This window comes from Microcaecilia unicolor, chromosome 9, assembly GCF_901765095.1.
Source record: "Microcaecilia unicolor chromosome 9, aMicUni1.1, whole genome shotgun sequence".
Lineage (NCBI taxonomy): Eukaryota > Metazoa > Chordata > Amphibia > Gymnophiona > Siphonopidae > Microcaecilia > Microcaecilia unicolor.
In genome coordinates, this window is record NC_044039.1 from 164,936,039 (window position 1) to 164,957,235 (window position 21,197).

The 21,197-nt window shown below is 43.8% G+C and overlaps 1 protein-coding gene across 4 annotated transcripts in view; it reads left to right on the plus strand.

Moving 5' to 3' along the window:
- Window positions 1–21,197, plus strand: part of FRMD6 (FERM domain containing 6) — a 331,509-nt gene that overhangs the window by 156,512 nt on the left and 153,800 nt on the right. For 3 of the 4 annotated variants that reach the window (XM_030215254.1, XM_030215257.1, XM_030215258.1), the window contains exon 1: window positions 6,946–7,020. The exons of the other annotated variant lie outside the window; for it this stretch is intronic. The gene's annotated coding sequence lies outside the window, so the exon portion shown is untranslated. Of the gene's footprint in view, window positions 1–6,945; window positions 7,021–21,197 lie in introns of those variants that run through there. 4 annotated transcript variants of the gene reach the window in all.

Below are 21,197 nucleotides of genomic sequence, written 5' to 3' on the forward strand. Positions count from 1 at the left end.
CAAAGAGCTGGCTCCTCTGGTCCAGATCACGTGGAGAACAAGCTTTACTTTATGCTTTAAACGGTGCCAGAGAATCCCTGAGAAAAGTCACAGTGCATAGCTGGTGGCTAGGCAAATAGTGCCAAGTTCACTTTTATGTGAGCCTGCATCAGATTTGAACTGCAACCTCTTTCCTCCACTTGGCAATAGACACGAAGGAAGTCCAGAAAGTTAAAACAGCAAATGTTCTTTCGGATTGAAAATGTGACATGCTGCACTTACGTTTCCTATTGGGAAGAACTAACCAGCCTTCTTGTTGAAAGGCAGGTCAATTTCAATTTACCAAGTGATCAGAATTAGCTGTTACAGGTTTTAATGGTTGCTGATCTATTTCATAGTCACAATTTTATATCACTGACTTTCCTCTGACTCAGCTCTTCCCAAATTTTTATCCAATAAGATCTTATTTTACCACTTGAAATCTCGCACAACTTCAGATGATGAGCAAAACAGAAGAGCATTCCTCCTCTCTAGCCCCCTTCCTCATCTCCTGCAGCCGAAATTAAGGACACAGGGCCCAAGTCGCCGTTAAAAACCATGTGCATCTATATCTGCGGTTGAACTCGCCGATTATGAAACAGCGACCGATGCTCAAAGGAAATTGAATGCAAACGAGGTGCATGGAAGTTCTGCAAGCAGCTTGGTAGGGGAAGCACCTAGCACATGCATAGAACAGTCTCGTGGTAAGAGTTGATGTTATACGCATGCCCAGGGAAAAAAGGCGACTGCCGTTACATGGAGTTTCTTTTTTTGGCTCCACGACAACTTTTAATAGTGCTGTTATGTGCATGGCACACACACACACGCGGCACATTTCACACACACATGTGCAGATACTATTAACGAATATTCCACAACAACTTTTTAACTCTATATGTTAAATACGCACACCTGGCACATTTAACACACACGTGCAATTTAAAAAATGCAAGCAGTCTGCTCCACCGAGAAGTCGCCTTCATGAAACAACAGCTCCAGGCTTGTCTGAACAGTAGTCGCTCCTTTCTGTGCATCACAAGGAATGCTCATTTAATACCAATGAGCTTGTTGTAATACATTTGCATAGGATTATTGGTAGCTGCTACCGCGAACGGTACAAGCAACGCAGAACCCCTTTGTGCATTAGACACTGACTGACGTGAGTGCTAGATCGGCTTCAACCAATCTAAATGGAGTGGAGGAGTGGCCTAGTGGTTAGAGCATCGGTCTTGCAATCCAGAGGTGGCCAGTTCAAATCCCACTGCTGCTCTGTGTGATCTTGGGCAAGTCACTTAACCCTCCATTGTCTCAGGCACAAACTTAGAGCCAGATGCACTAAACTTTAACGAGCCAAAAATGAGCCTTTAATGAAGAATTTTCAAACCGTTGCATGCACTAAAGCCCTTTTTCCGACGATGGTAGCAGCTACCGAAAACGGAATGCAGATGAGCAATTAGTGTAGAAACCCTATTGAAATGACATGCACTAACCTTTTCCGATTTGTTTAACCCCGGAAAACAGAACGAAACGCCGAGAAATCTAACGAGAGGTCTGTACCTCTCGTTAGGGCTGTCCGGCTAAAAACTAAACTGTAAAAAAAAAAATGCAGCAATACAAAACGTGCTGTGCGTTCGTCACTTCGGGCTCTTTACAGCCTTGCCCCCCCCCCCCCCTGCCCATGTTCGCCGCTTCCCCCTGCATCCAAACAGACAAAAATCCAAAAATCTAAACTTTTGAGGCTGGCCCGAGCCCCCCTCCCTTTCTCTCCCAGCCCCGCCCACCATCCTCAGCCCCGCCCCTGCCGCTGAGGTCGTCGCTGTCTTTCCCCCTCTCCACCTGGCCTCCCTCCTACCGGGCCCGCGCTGCACCTGTGAGGCAAGAAGAAAAGCAAGAACAACTCAGCTGATGCCTTCCAGTCTTCGGCGTCTCTCCTGTGCTCCTGGGCCCGCCCCCGTCTGACATAAGTAATCAACGTAGGCTACTTATGTCAGACGAGGGCGGGCACAGGAGCAAAGGACGGACGTCCTTTCCTCTTGGGCCCGCCCTTGTCTGACGTAAGTAACCTACCTTGATTACTTACGTCAGAAGGGGGGGGCGGGCCCAGGAGCACAGGAGAGACGCCGAAGACTGGAAGGCATCAGCTGAGCTGTTCTTCTTGCTTTTCTTCTTGCCTCACAGGCACTGCGCGGGCCCGGTAAGAGGGAGGGGGGCCTGGTGGAGAGGGGGAATGACAGTGACGACTTCAGAGGGGGGGGGCGGCGGGGCGGGGCACGGGGGCGGAGGATGGCGGGCGGGGCTGGGAAAGAGAGAAAGGGAGGGGGGCTCGGGCCAGCCTTAAAAGTTTGATTTTTATTTCTGTTTGGATGCGGGGGGGGGGAGCGGCAAACTCGGGTGGGGGGAGGGGGCAAGGCCGTCCGTGAAGGACGGCCCTGACGAGCGCCTTTGCCCCCTTCCGATCTTTTTTTTATTTTGTTTTCATTTTTTGAATGCGTTAGGGGCCGATTACCGACGGGAATTACACAGGTTTGATGCATTGTACTTTACAGTACCGCACCGAACATGTGCAACGTTTTTTTTTGGTGCATCCTTCGGTTTTTTTAATTCATTACGGACTTTAACATTTTGGATTTTTTAACGTTTGGTTGATGCATCTGACCCCAAGATTGTGAGCCCTCCTGGGACAGAGAAATATCCAGAGTACCTGAATGTAACACCTTGAGCTACCACTGAAAAAGGTGTGAGCAAAATCTAAATCAATCAATCAAACATTGCAAGCAAGGTAATCTTTGAGAATTCCCTTTACAGTGGCAGCAACAGTCAGTCCATAGTTGGTGAATCAGAGCACACTCACAGGCCCTGGACCCATGCCCAGGATTCCAGTCTAGCAGGAAACCTGTTTAGGAGTATTGGGGGAGGGGAGAGGTATTGTGCTATGAAGGCACACTGGATCCAGCTGCAGGTTGGAGTGCAGGGCTGGAGAGCAGTGGCACTGTTGCTCTGACCTCATGCATGGACTTCCAAACTTCATTTGGGGTCATGACCCCCAGTTTGGGAACTTCGGCTGTAATCCTATTTCTTCTCATTAATTCTGCTTCCAAAAACAACAACCATCAGTCACCTTTCACCTCTGTGTTATGTGCCATTGGCAGGCTAAACCTACCTTGTTTGATATTTGTTGACCAAGAAAGTCAAATTATGTTTACAGTTAGGCCCCTGATTCAAATACTGTCACTCACATATGTGCCAGATGTAGTCTAATATAACTCAAGATTTCCTCTTTCTGACAAACCACAAAATATTCCTTTCACTAATGAAATGTGCAAAAACTTCCAACAAATAAAACTTGTAAATTGAAAAAATATTTAACATACTTCAGACATTATGTGAACGTTTTCTTACCAAATTCTTAAAACAAGATTTACATAGGCAGGTGACTGTTTTAGATTCAGTTCACGAAGAGTATTTCCCTGGACCTAGAAGACCTACGTGTTAATGTAATTTAATGAACACCTCATTATTTTTGATGGGGATGATTTACTAACAGTCCAGTTTTCAGTGGTGGGGCAACTGTATGAATTTAAAATCTGGGAATGGCGTTTAAATGAAAACGTATAAAGTCTTGACTATCCGACCTAAACAGGACCAACCCGTTGTCATATAATATGGAAAACAATGGTAACCCTCAAACAAAGGCAGTAAAAGCAGGGTCCCAGCTCACAATAGTGATAAAAGTAAGGTCCCTGGGTTTGGAAAACAGAAAGAGAAGCTGTGTGATGGCACCGGGGGGGGGGGGGGGGGGGGGGGTCCTGTCATATATGCCAGATGGTCGGATCAGCAAAGGTCAGGTAATCGAGACTGTACTGTAATGCCATTATATGGCAGTTGCGCTGATTATATCTATAACTAGTAAAAAAAGGCCCGTTTTTGACACAAATGAAATTGGGCGCTAGCAAGGTTTTCCTCAGAGTGTGTATGTTTGAGAGAGTGTATGTGAGAGTGACTGTGTGTGAGAGAGAGAGTGAATGTGCCAGTGTGTGTGTGTGTGAGAGAGAGAGAGTCTGGGTGCGAGTGTGTCTGTGAGAGAGTGTGTGCAAGTGCGTATGTGAGACACAGTGTGAGAGTGTGTTTCACACAGATACAGTGTGTGTGAGAGAGAGTATGTGTGTGAGACACACTCTCTGAGACTGAGTGTATGAGACCAAGAGAGTGTATGAGTGACTGTGTGACACATAGAGAGTGAATGTGATACAGTGTGAGACATAGAGTGTGTGAGAGGCAGTGTGTGAGAGTGAGAGAGAGAAAGACATTGACTGTGAGAGAGTGTGTGCGTGTGTGACAGAGATACCCCCCTCTGGTGTCAGGCCCCCCCCCTCTCTCTCTCTCTGGTGTCTGAGCATTACTGTGCAGGACGCTGAGCTCTGGTTGTGCTTCAAGGAACTGACCAATCCTACTTAATAGAATGCACCTCCAACATTCTAAAGCCGAGAAACCTCGTGTGGTTGGTCACTTCTGCTTGTGACGAACCCGGAAGTACGTGATGTCAATTCAGGAGATGGATACAGAGAGCAGGAATGCCTCAGTCATGCAGTCAGCTTCAGAATGTTGGAGGTGCGTTTTATTATATAGGATGTGGTCAGTAGGCCTAAACTAAATGGATGAAACACAATTCTGTAACTACACATGTGTAGCTGCAAGCACCATGCATGCATTAAGTGCCAAGATAATTAGCATTTATGTATGTTAAACCTGCCAACTGGATCCAGATTCACAGGACAGGGTTAATCCAGTCCTGAGTTTACCCTGTTGCATGCAGGGACTTGTAGTTCTGATTTCCCCATTGCAGTCCCTAAGAAAAGCGAGACTACAAGTCCTAGCATGCACTGGGGTAAACCCAGGACTAGATCAACCTTATCCTGCGAATCTGGATCCAGTTGGCAGTCTTCGCATATGTGCACCATTGACTATTCTATAAAGTAGCATGTGAGTGCATACACAACATATAACTGCATGAGGGTGGAGCACAGGCTAGACCTGGGCATACCTCTTGTTTATACATGTGACACATGTGACATGTAGCACATAGGTGCACCCAGGTATGTCTGCCACTGACTTAGCATGAATGTACCTAACTTTGTCACAAATGTGGGTTTACACCCGTGTACTATAACGGTATCTGTGCATATAACTGCCATTATAGAATCAGTGCTCAGCTGCACCATTGGGGCACTTAACACGAGGCATCAGGGTTGGTTTTAGACATGCTGAGGCGTGAGGCCCAGGACAGAAATTAAGGAGGGGGCCCCTGATCCCCTCTCCTCCTGACTCCCGATCTCCCCACCTGCCATTGATACCATGAGGTGCAGGCATCTCTTGCCCTTCACCCCACCACCGTCGATCTCTCTCCCTCCCTGGTCTTCTTTAAAATGCATTTCCATTCTCGGATGGGCACCGGCACGGCAGCCATCCATCCTCAGAAACTGCCTGCAGCTGCTCTAAAACTTTACTTTTGCCTTGATGGGGGGTGGGGGCAGAGCGCTGCAGAGGAAAAGCTTTGGGGCAGTCACAGGTAGGTTGTGAAGATAGCTGCTACACTGGGGTCCCTCAAAGAAGGGAAAATGATTTTTAAAGATCGAGAAGTTGACAGGAAAAGAGGAGACGGACTGTAAGGGTGAGAAATACCTGGACTGTGTATGTTTGCCCCACCCCCAACACTGGCCCAGTGTGTGGCATCCAGATACGGAACTGCCCATGACTTATTTGGATAGCAGATGAGTTATTGTCACTATCTACGTAATTTTTGTAACCCACCCTCCTTATGCTCATTTTCAAAACACAAAGACTTACAAAGTTACAGATGGGGCGTATTTTCAAAGCACTTACAAAGTTATATAGTAACCTTTAGGCCTTTGCATGTCTAAGTGCTTTTAAAATAAACCCCATTAGTACCCTACCTTTGAAAGTCTATATGCTTTGAAAATGCGCCTCCACGTCTAACAGCCAAAAATCTCACACGTGTTTAAAGAATGATTATCGGTCTCTAAGCCCATACTTTGCACCATGATCAAATTCCGAACCAGTACGTCGGACTCCAGTTTTGTACCTGAGGCAATGGACAGTTAAGTGACTGTCTCAAAGGTCACAACTAGAAATATGATTTCAACCATAACTTCCTAGTTCTCAACCTTCTGCTCAGATTAGACAACACGTTTGGCTATTATCGTTTTCGAAAGGATTTCTTATGTCTTTCACAAGTTTGAAAAAATCGCCAGGCGAATCAGCTTCTCTAAAGACGAAAAAAACCGCCCAGGCAGGAAACCTCTTCAGAACCCGCGTTAATCCCAGGAGGACTCACATAGCATTCCAAAAAGGAAACCACGTGCAGGACATGATCTGCATGTAAAAGCACTTTGCTGTTTAAGCTTTGCTACTGGAGTTTATACACACACGGGAAAAAAAAGGCAGTTTTCATACACTATGCTAGTGATACATATATCGATAAAGAAGATTGGGAACCAGAAACCACACTGTAAACGGTCCACGCTACACGACTGAGTGATACTCGCTCGGCCAGCAAGCAACAGCAGCACCGCGACCGTCCCAGGAGATCTGGGCGCCACTCCAGCCTCTACTAACTATGAGGGGACAACGGCAAAATCATTCCTTTCCATTGTTCTACTCTTGCATCGTAGACGTGAGGACATTTTGGCTCTACAAGTGGAGCAGCCACAAACGAGTCCCGACCTGTAAAGAAATTACAAGGATAATCTTGTGACACTTCCAACTCTCGCCTCCGCTGCGTCGATGCTCCCCTCCTCCGGAAGGCTTGGTACGTCCCGTCCTCTGTCCTCCTCCCCCCTCCCCTTCCGTCGCTCCCTGTGCTGCTGCCGCTGCGGGCAGGGGGTTTAGGGGCGGTGCGGTGGGTTGGGGCTGACAGTTTGCTGGTTGACAGAGGGGGAAAGAGTTTCAATGTGTGCGGTCCCATGTTTCTAAGCTCCGTGCGAGGTACGGTAATCTGTTCGGTTAGCAGCAGAGTACGAGCTATGGATTTAGCAGTATCCCGGAGCCCCGGGCAGCGGTTGTTTTCACTTCTCACGCTGAGCTGAAAGAGGGGGTTTTGTTGTTGTTTACATATGAAGACAGTTACTGCACGAGTGAAAGATGGGCTGGATCCGCTCTGGGCTGCAACGGGAGAGCCGCAGCCCGGTATTAACCGCCAGCGCAACTCCTGTAACTCTTGCCCGGGACGCGAGCTGTTCTCTCGGGTACCTGCTGCGGGTTCTCGTCCTGTAAAAAGCAGGGCGATCATTTCCGAGGAGGTACTTAGCCCGAACACGGATGGTTCAGGAGGAGTGAATGACCATTTTACTGGCTTTTAAGCCGCGATCGGCGCGGTAGGATGTTATTTTCCTGTTGAAAATGATGATCGTGTCTGGTTTTAGTCGTCGTGCTTTTTTTTTAGGCGTCGCTTTGCTGACTGCTCTGGACTGGTATTTTGGCAGGAGTGATGGGGATTACTGTTTATAACTCCGGTTCGTCTGTAGGGAAGGGACATTAGAGATGCTTTTATGGGTAGAGGGATGGGAATTCTGGTTACATTAGCTTCTTAAATGCTGTGCTGGATGGATCTGTGGCATTTGCAGGAAAAGGAAATCTGAGCATTTGTGCCTCTGGATAATGTGTTTGGAAACTTTACGAGTTGAGTAATCGTCTAATGTTATGACTGTTTATTCATTGAATGTGACTTTGCTCAACTTCTGCCCGTGTATAAGTTTCCGTTATACGTATTAATCGAATACTAGTCCTTTGTTTCTCGGCAAGCTTAATATTCTCTCTTTATTACAAAATCAATTAAAAAAATATGGAGACGGATTTTATCATCTTGAATCTGTTTTGTCAGTAATGGATTCAAGATGATAAAACCAGTTCTATTGCAAAAAGCATTGCAAGTGGCATATGACGGGAAATCGTGAAGAAAATGGGTGTGGGGAGGTGGATCTTTTTCATAATGTATGATGTTTTCAGGCGGGTGTTGAATTTTAAATGATAACTGGTTATGCTTTTCTGCTTTTAAAACTATCAGTCATTCTTTCCTGTTTTTGCTGCCTATCATCCCAGATCCCATCAGCTTACCCATTTTCAGAAACTTCAGGCATATAGGGTTTGTAAGAACTGTCCAGGCTACGATTCCGTTAATTGGATCAGTATACAGATTTCCAAAGGTAGCCATGTAGACAATGTTTCAAAATTATTTAAGTCCCTCCGGCAGTTGCCTGGATGCTTTCCTTGGATAGATTTCTAAACCTCTATCAGAAGTTACAATTAGCTGTACTGTCATGGCTACATTAAAATGTAAATAAAATCTGAGAGGTATGTTTCAGTTATGCCACTGTTGATTTAACATCCTATAAATTTATTTATTATTTTATTTATTAGGATTTATTTACCGCCTTTTTTGAAGGAATTCACTCAAGGCGGTGAAATGAGATTATTTCTTTAAAAATCTCTCCTATTTAAGTTCTGTTAAGTCTTCAGGTTAATAATTTCTTTTCTTGCCTCCGGGTGTAGTTTCAGTGATGGGTAAAGCAGTGGAGATGCTGCTTCACTGTGAAGGAATGTTAGTCATTTCCTCCTTAAGTTTTTTAGGGCATTGACGTTAAACAGCATCTAAAGTTTTGCCTGAAAAGGTTTTCCCATCCCAGATCAGTCATGTTGGCTTTCTGACCCTCAACAATTTGCAGCTTGTTAATTGTAAGTCACGTCTGCACTATTTATAAGGGTAATTTTGAAAAGCATTTCCACAGGTAAAATGCAATGTGCGCTCTGTGGAAATCAGCTTTAATAGAATTGCCTGCCCTATATCCCCCTAATGCTAGAAAGTTGCAGGCTCAAATATGCAGCTAGCACATAAATGTCCACGCATAAATTATAAAGTAAGGGCAGTTGTGCATGTAACTTTAATTTAATAACGATCCAATAATTGGTGTTAATGAGCAATAGGCAATAATTGGCACCAGTTATCAGTTATGCGCAGTGGCGTACCTAGCTTGTTCACCACACAGGCCAGGTCGCCGCTGCACCCCCCCCACCCCCTGGCACATCAACCCCCAAGGCGCGTCACACCTCCCTGAAGCATGTCACTCCCCCCGAAACATATCACCCCACCACCTTTCCTCCTAGTAAGGGGGTGCACAGGCCAGGTGCGTGGCTGTTGGCTCTGCGGACCTGCAGAGCCAACAGCAGCATGCCTATTCTGTGCACCCCCTTGTTGCCTGCATTTGGGACAGACTGCCTCCACTTCCCCGCCCTTAGTATGTTGCTGGTTACACATGTAACTGCCCTTAGTTGGTATTCTATAAGTTGCAAGCTGAAATTCTAGAGAGGACATCTTTAAGATGGGTGTTGACCTGGGAGGGGCATGGGCAGGTAAGTTTTTACCCCAGCCATTGAGCTAGGGTAAGTGCTCATTGCCTAAAGTTAGGCAGTCTTACTAGACTAACTTAGACTTGTTAGGCAGACTAGTATTCTGTAATGGAGTTGTGCACACAACTGCCAATGGGATGATGCGCGCTAAGCGCAAATTCTCTGGTACCTAACTTTTAGAGAATTACCTTTTATGGGTTAGATTCTATATATCATGCCTCAAAAGTCAGCGCCGGAAAAAGTACTTCTAGGCATGTTCTATAAACTGTGCCTAACTTTAGGTGTAGTTTATAGAGTATACCTAGGCATATATATATATATATATATATATATATATATATATATATATATATATATATATATATTTTAGCATGGTTTATAGAATACTCTTAGCGGCGATTAAATGTAGGTGCGGCCATTTATGCCAAGTAAAACGATGTAAATTCCCACACCTCAGTAAGGGGCGGAGCAGGCATATTCTATAACACTGCGTGTAAATGTTAGGAATGCAAGTGACCTGCCTATGCGCCTCCTATGACCATGCCTACTTTTGAGATCTGTGTGGTAGAATTTATTTCAACCGCTTTTATAGAATACGCTTAGCAAGTTGTGCGAGTAAAGTGTCAATAGTTACTCATTTGATCCAAGGTTATATGGGTAAACTTAATTCACGTACTGTCTCTGTGTTTGTAAGTTTATGCAGATAGTGCAGAAGCATTTGCAGGATGGGGTTTATTTATTTATTTGTTACATTTATACCCCACATTTCCCCACCTATTTGTAGGCTCAATGTGACTTACATAGTACCGGAGAGGCATTACAGACTCTGGTGTAAACAAATACAAAGTAATGTTGTGGTAAGATGTTCATGTGGCATAGCCACACTAGGGAATCGTACAACAGAAGAGTTTTGTTATGTCCATTACGTTCTTTAGTTTTGTTGTGTTGCAGAGATCAGGAATTTATGTTGGATCGGGTTAGAGAGGGGCTTGCATTTATACACAAGCTTTGGCATGGCTGGAGTGGAGGAGGGGGTACAAAGGTGATTGCCCTGGACCCCCATCCTACAAGAGATCTCAAGCTTACCTAAAGCTGAATATGATACATTTTGCTGAAGGCTTTGGAGCCCCCTACTGACTTACTGCCCTGGACCCATCACGTTTAATAGCAGCCCTGTGCATTTGAAAATTCAAGCATACATGCATAATTTTACTCAGAAAAATTGTATTTGTGCTGGAGCAGTGGTTCTCAAACCTGTCCTGGGTTTTAAGGATATCCCTAATGAATATGCTTGAGAGAGATTTGCTAATAATGGAGGTAGTGGGCATGCAAATCTCTCTCATGCATATTCATCATTGATATCTTGAAACCTGACTGGTTGGTGCCACCTCCCCCCCAGGACAGGCTTTGAAACCCACTGTGCTAAGAAACAAGATGTATGTGCATAACTTTCCTGAGGTGATTTTCGAAGTGGCACTACATGACAGACACCTTGTATTGAAAACTCCCCAAACTGCCTCCTCTTTACACATATATGCAGTTTACAAAATGGCAGTGATGCATGGAATGTACAATCTTGTTAACTTGTGATGTACTGCTGTGGATAATTGTTTTCAAATAAGATCTGGGTTGTCTTTAAGCACTGGAAATGCTTTTGGAGTCTACTGAAAACAGCCAGATCCTCATCAAGCCCCCCCCCCCCCCCCCCCCCCCCCCCATTTGTACAGGCAGCCAGAAATGAATATGGAGAGCTATAGCATAAGGCAAGTACATTTCATTCACAGTGAACATGTTTTTTCCCAGAATGCTTTGTTTAAAGGTATGATGATGAAGTGGCTTTCTTTTCTACAAATGAAAAACTACTACTCAGGTCAACGGTATCATGGTGGCATGACATTTGGGGGTAATGTACCTGATGCTAAGTTGCATTGGCCTCCTGAGAAAGGCTACAGCTTTTTATCCATAAAAATAGAATAGAGAAAATCCTGACCTGTGTGTGAAAATGTGGCACTTTTTGACCTCCCAGCCTGTATTATAAAATCTCAGCTTGGAGAAGAGATGGTTGAGGGGAGATATGATAGAGGTCTATAAAATACTGAATGGAGTGGAATGGGTACAAGTGAATTTCTTGTTTCTTGTTTGCAAAAATACCAGGACTAGGGGGCACGCAATGAAGCTACAGAGTAGTAAATTTAAAATAAATCGGAGAAAATATTTCTTCACTCAACGTGTAATTGAATCTGATTTTGTTGCCAGAAAATGTGGTATAAGGAGTTAGTTTAGCAGGGTTTAAAAAGGTTTGGATAATTTCCTAAAAGAAAACTTCATAAGCCATTATTAAGATGGGCTTTGCTTATTTGTAGGGTAAGCAGCATGAAATCTGTTTTACTGTTCCGGGATATTGCCAGGTAGTTATGGCCTTGATTGGCCACTGTTGGAAACGGGATACTGGGCTTGATGGACCTATAGTCTGTTCCAGTTTAGCAGTGCTTATGCTCTTAGGTCCATGTGCTCTTTGGCTTGTCCCAGAATTGGTTTGTTATCTGAGAATTCATTACTCACTGACACTGCATCTCCAGGTCTTGAAGACCTACTCGGTTCTTCTGCTTATTTGTTTTGTGTTGTTCGTTTTTGCTAAAGTAATCTTCTTATTTTGGTTTGTGTTATAGCCTAAGGACATTATTTTGACAGAAAGCTGTCTTGCTGTTTCCCTATAAATACTTTTCTATTGTTGCTAGCACGTGAGCTGCTGAAAAGCAGTGATTTCCCCACTGCCTTTCAGGATATTTATTTATTATATTTGTATCCTGCACTTTCCCACTAAAAGCAGGCTCAATGCGGCTTACATAGTAATAGGCAACACAGATAATATAAACAGCTCCATTTTTCTTATAATGTAGTTGTAAATTAGGGCTGAAGTAGGCTGTTTATAGCTATTCTGCATGCTGCGTTAGATTCTTTCATTTGTAATTTGTCAGTTTGTATTTTTTATCTTTTCATTACTTTTTATTCTTTAATTTATTTAGGGCTGCATTTTGATTAAAATTTATAATCACATGATTAAAGGCATGCTGCTATTTATTTATTTATTCCCCCCCCCCCCCTTCAGCTCCTTCTGACTGGCTAATGGAGAGTTAAGGTTGGCCCTTTTGCTAAGCTGTGGCAAAAATTGGCCTGTGGCAGTGCGAGCGTGTCTTATGTGCGTACGCCGAGCCAGTTTTTACTGCGTCCTGGAAAAGGGGCCTTTTTTTTAAGGGGCCGGAAAATGGACATGCGGCAAAGTAAAAACCAGCAAGCGTCCGTTTTTGGCCTGAGACCTTATTACCACCCGGGCGGTAGGTATGCAGTGTGCTCCCACTGCCGTTTAATATCAGGTAAGGGCCATGCAGTAGAAAATAGAAAATATTTTCTACCGCGTGTTTTCGGCGCATGCCAAATTCAGAATTGCTGCCCGGTAGCCAGGTGGTAATGTCGATTTGGTGTGTGCTGGACATGCATAGGGCCCCTAAGTGACTTGCCCAGAGTCACAAGGAATTGCAGTGGAAATGCATGTTTACGTATTTATTTTTACTGATAAAGAACAAGGGGGGGGGGGGCAGACTCAGGAGTAATGTCAGGAAGTATTTTTTCACGGATGCTGTCCTGTGGGAGGTGGTGGAGACGAAAATGGTAATGGAATTCAGACATTCGTGGGATAGACACAAAGGAATCCTGTTTAGAAGGAATGGATCTACTGAACCTTAGTGGAGATTGGGTGGCAACGCCGGTAATTGGAGAGTAAAACCAGTGCTGGGCAGACATCTGCGGTCTGCGCCCTGATCATTGCTGAATAGATATGGATGGGCTGCAGTGTAAATTTTAAGGGGCTTCGATGTTGGCTTCAGAACTTTTAGTACAGGAACAGTGCAGGGCAGACTTTTATGGTCTGTGCCCTGAGAATAGCAAGGACAAATCAAACTCGGGTATACATATAAGTATCACATACCATGTAAAATGAGTTTATCTTGTTGGGCAGACTGGATGGACCGTTCAGGTCTTTATCTGCCATCATTTACTATGATACTATGGTATGTATGCTGTTAATTCTTCTTTCTATGGTACATATAGAGGGAGTAATTTGGAACAGTATGCTTTTCTCTGTGTGGCCTGTGGAAGATTTTCAAATTAAAAGTACACATATACTTCTTGCATTGGAAATTACCCCAGGAGAACTAAAGCTGCTTTTTGGGGACATGGTTGCAGGAACTGCAGCGACAGTTGGAGACGAGTGTTCCAACTATCTAATTTGAAGGAATGAAGAGAGTGCTGACCAAGGAAGTAGCAGAGAAAGTTAAGCAGCTGGCAACCATGGATGGAGATCTGACACATAGTAGAAGCAAGAGGTCCATGAGCCGAAGGACCAAATGAGCCCATTTACAGTCCAGACCATGGACTATCAGACCAAAGCTGCAGGAGCTGAAGTGGAGCAGCTGCAGCAAGATTTGGCAGCAACAGTGCCATGGTGGCAGCTAAATAGAGTCTTGTAGAGCAAAGAGAAGATGGAAGCAAAGGCACAGGTGCTGGAGGGCCTGAATGTCATTCTCCAGAGTGAAGTGCAGGAGTTGAGCCTCTAGGAGGAGAGGGCCTGTGAGAGAGAGCAGTCCAACAAGAATGTAAAAGGCTGGTAGAAGTGACTGGGCTGTTGACCCATCAGCTAGTAGACTTTCAAGAGAAGATGTGTTCAGATGTTGGTGTGCAGGAGCACCAAGAAGCAATGACATTGCTGGACAGTAGAGTGCAACCACTGCAAGGCCAGCTGGCATGGAGACGAACTCCACTAACCCAGCAGAAGGTTTCAAAGAGGAAAGGAGATGAAGAGTTTGATTGCCCAGGTCAAGGAGGAGTTTTAAGCAAACGTTACGCTAGTGAAATATACGCAGACACATAAGAAATGACTGAAAGATGTCAGGAGAAAGATGAAGAAAAGGCAACTGGAAGGCAATGAAGTCCAGATTGCTGGTCAGGAGTTTGCGCTGGATCAAGAGCACTATGAATTGGAACCCCGAGAGCAGAAAATGATGCCAGGACAGAATGGTCACGATGGGAAGAAAGCTGCCCAACCAATACCGAGAAAGTTGATCCCTCTAGCAACCCAGAGATGGGGACCACAGTTGTTAAGACTGCTGACTAGTGGGGTGAGGTGCTTTTTGAAGATGATGACAGCACCATGAAAAGAGTGACAAGTATCACTGTGTGGAATAACTGTCTTATGAGCTAGGTGCTAGACGTTTACCCTGAACGTAGGGACCAGGGTACATTTACACTGGGTGAAGATGGAAAAGAGCCCACAATCAGAAATGGTGAAAGTAATTCCCTGCCAGAGGAGCAGAAAACCTCTTGAAGAGGGTGCTAGTTGAAGTAAAGTAAATACTGATGATGTATGAAAAACAGTACATTCACCCTACAGATGAACCACAGGGCAAGGTCCCCAGGTCATGAGAACAGTGAACTGAGAATGGAGAATTGGTTGACCAAAAAATGACCTTCAGCTGTGGAACTGGATGATGAGTTGAATAAGGAAAGCCCATTGCATAGAGTGGTTATTTTGAAGAAGAGAATGCAGTGACATTCAAGAGAGCCATAGAGAATGATGCTCCTTGCCCTATCCTTAGTCATAGGGATACTGAAGGCACAGGACATACTAGAAAAAGTCTGGTTGGCTGCAGAGATCCCAATGATATAGAAGCCGGGGGACTTCCCAGAGACCTTAGAGGGGTGGACAACGCTTGACAGATGAGAGGTGCTCCAGGTGATGATTCAGAAAATGGAAGATGATTGTGTGTTGGAAGATGTTGTGTTCCAGGATGGTTCACAACTATCTTCCCAGGCTATACTTGCTCCGAAGAAAATATCACAATAAAGTACTAGCAAGTAACAACTAATTTGCTAAGAATAAAAGTAGAGGGAGGAGAAAGGACTTCAGTGGCTTATGTGACGTCTGAAATGAGACTTGGACTAATGACCCGTCCTACTTTGTCATCAGTCCTAAAAAAACTTCTGTACAATTAATTCCATATATATTTTATTTTTTGACAATTTTTTTTTCTTTTCTTCCAATATTAAAGTCCAAATGCAATCATGTTAACTTGGGTACTTATCTGAAACAAAAGCTACGCAATTGTCCTTTCTTTTAAAGATTGTTGTCTAAGCTGTGTGATTGACGGAACTTTTGTCCTGTATTTGGAGACCCTTGGCGCTTTCTTTTGATACTTGGACCTTCTTCTGTACTTTGAACCCTCTCTGTGTTGTGCTGCACATAAATGGAGACATATGTTAGTATTCTATAATGACAGTTGAGCGTGCAATTGCTGATACAGAATTTGCGCTGAGAAAGTCTCATCCTGGCACCTAACTTTAGGTGATCTATAGAGAATTATCCTCTTTAGTACTGGATAGCAGCAGCTGCTGTGTGAAGTATCTTGAATTTGTGTAGCCCGGGAGTTCCCAAACTGTGTGCTATAGCACCCCAGGGCACCGCAGTAAACTCGCAGGGGTGCTGTGGCATATTTTCTTTACCTCCCACCAAAATGGGAAATTCTCCCACTGAGACATACTGCCACCACCGCGCTGCTGCTGCTTCTCCTGATGAGCATCGGTGGCAAAACAACAGAAAGCAAGCACAGAGCCGCAGCCTTCAGGCACGCACTGTGGGCTCTGCTGGTCCTTTGCCCCCACGTCCTGGACCAGGCTGCAGCCTTGTTGTTTTGCCGGGGATACTACTGCTCATTGATCGAGAGAAGCAGCAGTGACCAGGAAACAGAAGATACCGGGTGGAAGTAGAAAGGAGGGTGTGGAGAGTGACAGGAGATGCTAAATGGAGAGCAGGGAGGAAAAATGATAGAATTGTGGGGACACAGAATAGAAGAGGGGTAGAAGGGAGACAGAGAGATGATGGAGTGGAAAGATGGGGAAAGAAAGTGGGGAGTATTCTGGATGGAAAAGGGCTAGAGAGAGAGAGAAGTTGCTGGGTAGAAGGATGGGCAGAAAGGGGGAGACCATGGCTGGAAGGATGGAGAGCGAGAGAGGGAAGGTGCTGGATGGAAGGAGGGAGAGAATAAAGGAAGATGCTGGAAGGATCGGGACAGAAAGAGGGTAGACGTTGGATGGGAGGATGCAGAAAGAAGACACTGGAAGGAGGGTGAGAGAAAGAGGGAAGATATGACTGGATGGGTAGGGAGTGAAAGAGGACAGAGATGGAAGATTAGGGAGAGAAAGAGAAGACACAAAGGATGAGGAGAGAAAGAGGGAAGACGCTGGATGGAAGAGTAGGAAGAGAAAGAAGCTGAAGTGGAGAGAGAAGGTGGACAAAGGCTGGATGGAAGGGAGAGAGAGAAGGTGGACAAAGGCTGGATGGAAGGGAGAGAGAGAAGGTGGGCAGAAGCTGGATGGAAAGGGGAGAGATGGTGGGCAGATGCTGGATAGAAGGGAGAGAGAAGGTGGGCAGAAGCTGCATGAAGGAGGGAGAGAAGGTGGGTCTGAAGCTGGATGGAAGGGGGAGAGAGGTGAGCAGAAGCTGCATGGAGGAGGGCGAGAAGAGGGCAGAAGCTGGATGGAACGTTAGGACTCAATACCATCGGCGACGGCAGTGATGGGGGTGGGGCACTTAAGAAGTGTGTAGCCTAGGGGTGCCATGACCAGAGAAAGTTTGGGATCCACTGGTTTAGCCTGTTCCAGATGTTAGAATTAAGGATCCTGTAGCTAAATCTTCCCTTTGCTTTTCAGAGAACCAGTGTAAAATATTTGCATGCTGTGGTTTGAGTTTCTGCTGTCTCCAGACTTCCTTGATTTAATGGAGCCCAGCTCTTGAGGTCCTTGAAGAGCAGATTAGTCTCCAGGGACAGAGCTTGGAGTCGAGTTACACTGTTTTAAGAAAAGCAACCTTGTTCCATTTATTTGGAATTGTAACTTGAGAAGGGTGGCATAACAAAGGACAATTTTTTTTTCAGAATTCTTGTTCATATTTTTTGGAATTCAAACTTGATGTAATCTTTAAAAAGTTTTTTGGATAAAATCTGGAAAAAATTATTTTTTTACTGCCTGCAAGCCAACATTACTGAAGGATTAATTCATATCAGATGTAAAAAAAAATTGTGTGGATTAAACATTTGGATGATCTCAGCGGCTTTTCAGTGGATATCTGATTCTTAAACTTGTTCTGGGAAACCCCCATCATTTGGGCTTTCTAGACATCCACAGTGAATATGCATGTGGGAAATTTGCATGAAATGGAGGCGATGCTTGCAGCCAAATCTCATAAATATCCATTGAGGATATTTGGAAAACTTAGCAACAGACCAGGAGCTGTGATCAACAGATGAACTTGATACAGACAGTCCAGGATGACCAATGGAGCAGTGATCAACAGATGAACCTGGTACAGACAGTCCAGGATGACCAGTCGTTTGATGAAAGGTCATCCCTGTGAACCCAGATGATTTATTGGCATTTACACAGACTGCTGGTGAAGAAAATTGAGTTGTTGGTGTCTAGATCTATAGTGAAACCACTGTGCGTGCAAAGATTAGTACTTGATTTGTTTTTTACTTTATCAGTTGTAAACTGCTATGACAGTAATTCAAAGTGGTAATTCTGTGTCGGGTCTGTGTGCATCTAGTAAATCATTTTTGGTGTACCATACTGGTGTCCCAGAGTGCTCTTCCATCCACTGATTGGTCATCCTAGACCAGTGGTCTCCAACCTTTTTCATGTAAAGGGTTGCAAAGTGGACACAAGAAAGTTCCCAGGACCACCAAAAGATTTTAGGCTTACAAATGTAATCTTAAGTAATAATTTTGATTTTACAAGGATAAATATATTTTAAATCACTTTATTTTGGCCTGTTAACAGAGAAATCGTAAATGAAACTCTGCGTCTGTGTTACTATTAATCCTGTCTATCACAAAAAATCAAAAGTGCAGTGAATGCTAGTGCAAAATTAAGATAATTCAATACTACCAATGATGAGCACTAGTTAATACCAAGCTTAATCAAAGCTAAAATTAGTGTGTTTAAAAGAGAAAGAGACCTCAGAAACCATTCGGATAAAATCCTCTGTTACAACCGACATCAACTTTAGCCGATATCTTGTTTCTATCATCGGGCTCAAAAAAACCTCCTTTTTTTAAAATTTGATTTTCTGTGCCATCGTTAACTGTACATCAAAAAATATATATAAATCAATAAGGTGGTCTAAAGCGCCAAAGCGATGATACTGTTAATGAAACAGCACTTAATGTTCAATGGGGACACCGTTTCACCCGTCTTGCGGCTTTCTCAGGAACTTGTGCTACTTGTCATCACTGAAAATTTATCTGAAAGATTAAAAAAAAATCTTATAAATTCAAAACATTGCTTAGAACTTACAAAGCTTGATCATTTAACCCTCCAGTTCACATAATTCGTGTTTCATAAAGATTCTCTCAAGATTTTATTTATTTATTTATTTGTGGCATTTATACCCCGCTCTTTCCCACTCGATAGCAGGTTCAGTGCGGCTTACAAAGTATGGTACATAGAGGCATATTTTCAAAGCACTTTGGGAGGCTAAGTTCCATAGGTTTCTATGGAACTTTGGGAGGCTAAGTGCTTTGAAAATAAGCCTCATAGTATCACAGAGATAAGACAAAGTATGGTACAAAGTATCATGGAGATAACATAGTTATAAAGAGTGGGACAATAGTGTGCAATGTGGGGAAAGGATTGGAGTGTGGGTATTGTTTGTGGTGTGTGTTAGGTTCGAGACTTTGTAGGATCGTTTGGGTAGGCTTGTTTGAATAGGTAAGTCTTCAGCAGCTTTCGGAAGGGTAGGTGTTCACTGGTTTTTCGGATATGTCGAGGTATGGCGTTCCAGAGTTGGCTGCCTATAACAGAGAAGTTGGATGCGTAGTAGGTTTTGTATTTGAGGCCTTTACAGTTGGGAAGATGAAGATTGAGATACGTTCGAGAAGAGTTGGACCGGTTCCTGGCTGGAAGATAGATCAGGTTGGACATGTAGCTTGGAGATTCGCCATTGAGAATCTTGTGGATCATAGTGTGGGCTTTGAAGTTTATTCGTTCCTTGATATGGTGCTGATACGTCACACGCCAACTGAGTCATTTAACTAGAATGATGTCATTGCATAATCACTGATGAGGTCGTAAAAAGAATATAATAAGACATTCTATTATTGTTTATACTCACTCTGGTTTAATAAAATACGTGCCAGTCAGTCATATTATTTAGTTCTTCTGGTTCTAAAGTCTTCAATTCAAATATCCACTTTGCTTCTCTCCACTGTAGCATTAACTTACGATTTCCTCCTCTTTTTGCCGGTGGCATTTTATCTAAAATACAGCATCTAAGATCCTCAGATGAATGCTTCATTGAAATACAGTGTTCAACCAGAGGCTCTTTCCTATTCATTCTTTTGATGTTAGACCTGTGTTCTAACATTCTGACTTTAAATGATCTTGTTGTCATTCCTACATATAAATTTCGGCATGGACAACGGATCGTATAAATCACATGAGCCGTTAAACAATTAGTATGATGATATAACGGGTACATTTTTTGGTTGATCTCATCATTAAAAATTTTTGCTTGTAGTGTAATCTTGCAAATCTGACAGGTTCCACATTTAAAGTGGTCAATGATTTTTCCAATTATTGTTTTGTGGTATGGTAGGTAAGTCTGCAGGACTTAATTTTTCTTTCAGATGGTTTCCTCTCACAAAGGTGATCCACAAATTAACGTCTTGGAATATGGGATTTGACTACACTTTATCAATGCTTTGCATCTAGCTTGACAGTGCTTATGTTGCTTCTTATTTTCTTCATTTTGGTCCTTTTTCCATTCTTTGAGAAACATTCTTTTGGCTTTAATAGCCTCCTCCACTTCATCTTATTAACTATTCTGGCTTTCGTTTTCTCCTTTTTCCACCTTTGTAAATACGTGGAATGCATCTGATCTGGGCTTCCAAGATGGTATTTTTAAACAACAGCCAGTGGAGGAGTGGCCTAGTGGTTAGAGCACCGGTCTTGCAATACAGAGGTGGCTAGTTCAAATCCCACTGCTGCTCCTTGTGATCATGGGCAAGTCACTTAACCCTCCATTGCCTCAGGTACAAACTTAGATTGTGAGCCCTCCTGGGACAGAGAAATGTCCAGTGTACCTGAATGTAACTCACCTTGAGCTACTACTGAAAAAGGTGTGAGCAAAATCTAAATAAATAGATAAAATTATCTCCCAATGATTTCTTACCACCTTAGCAATGTTAGCGCCACAGACTGTATATTTCATCATCATTGTACATGTGTTGTCAATCTTAATTTTTAGACACGGGCCAGATAACAATACTCTCTGTTATTATATTTGGCTCTTTTGTAGGCCCTCCTGAGAATGTTCTTGCATTTTGGGTAGAAAAATCCAATATAATAGTTGAGGACCAGAAAGCAATGTTTACTCACCTGTTTTCAAAGTGAATTATGTGGGTAAAATGTTGTCTGAAAGTTGCTCACCACAGCATGAAAACTTGTAGTCTAGGCGATAGGAGGTGCTTCTAGGGGCACATTTATGTTTGCTGCTGATGGCATTTTCAAACCTTTCAAATCAGGGCTGAGCTGGAGCAGAGATGCATTGTTGGGAGGTTTTGCCGCTACTGAGGGTAGAGAAAAAGCCCTGCAGAGCTCTGCTGGGTCGTATGTGCCTGCATGGTCTCATTGGCATTCATGGGGAGAAGCAA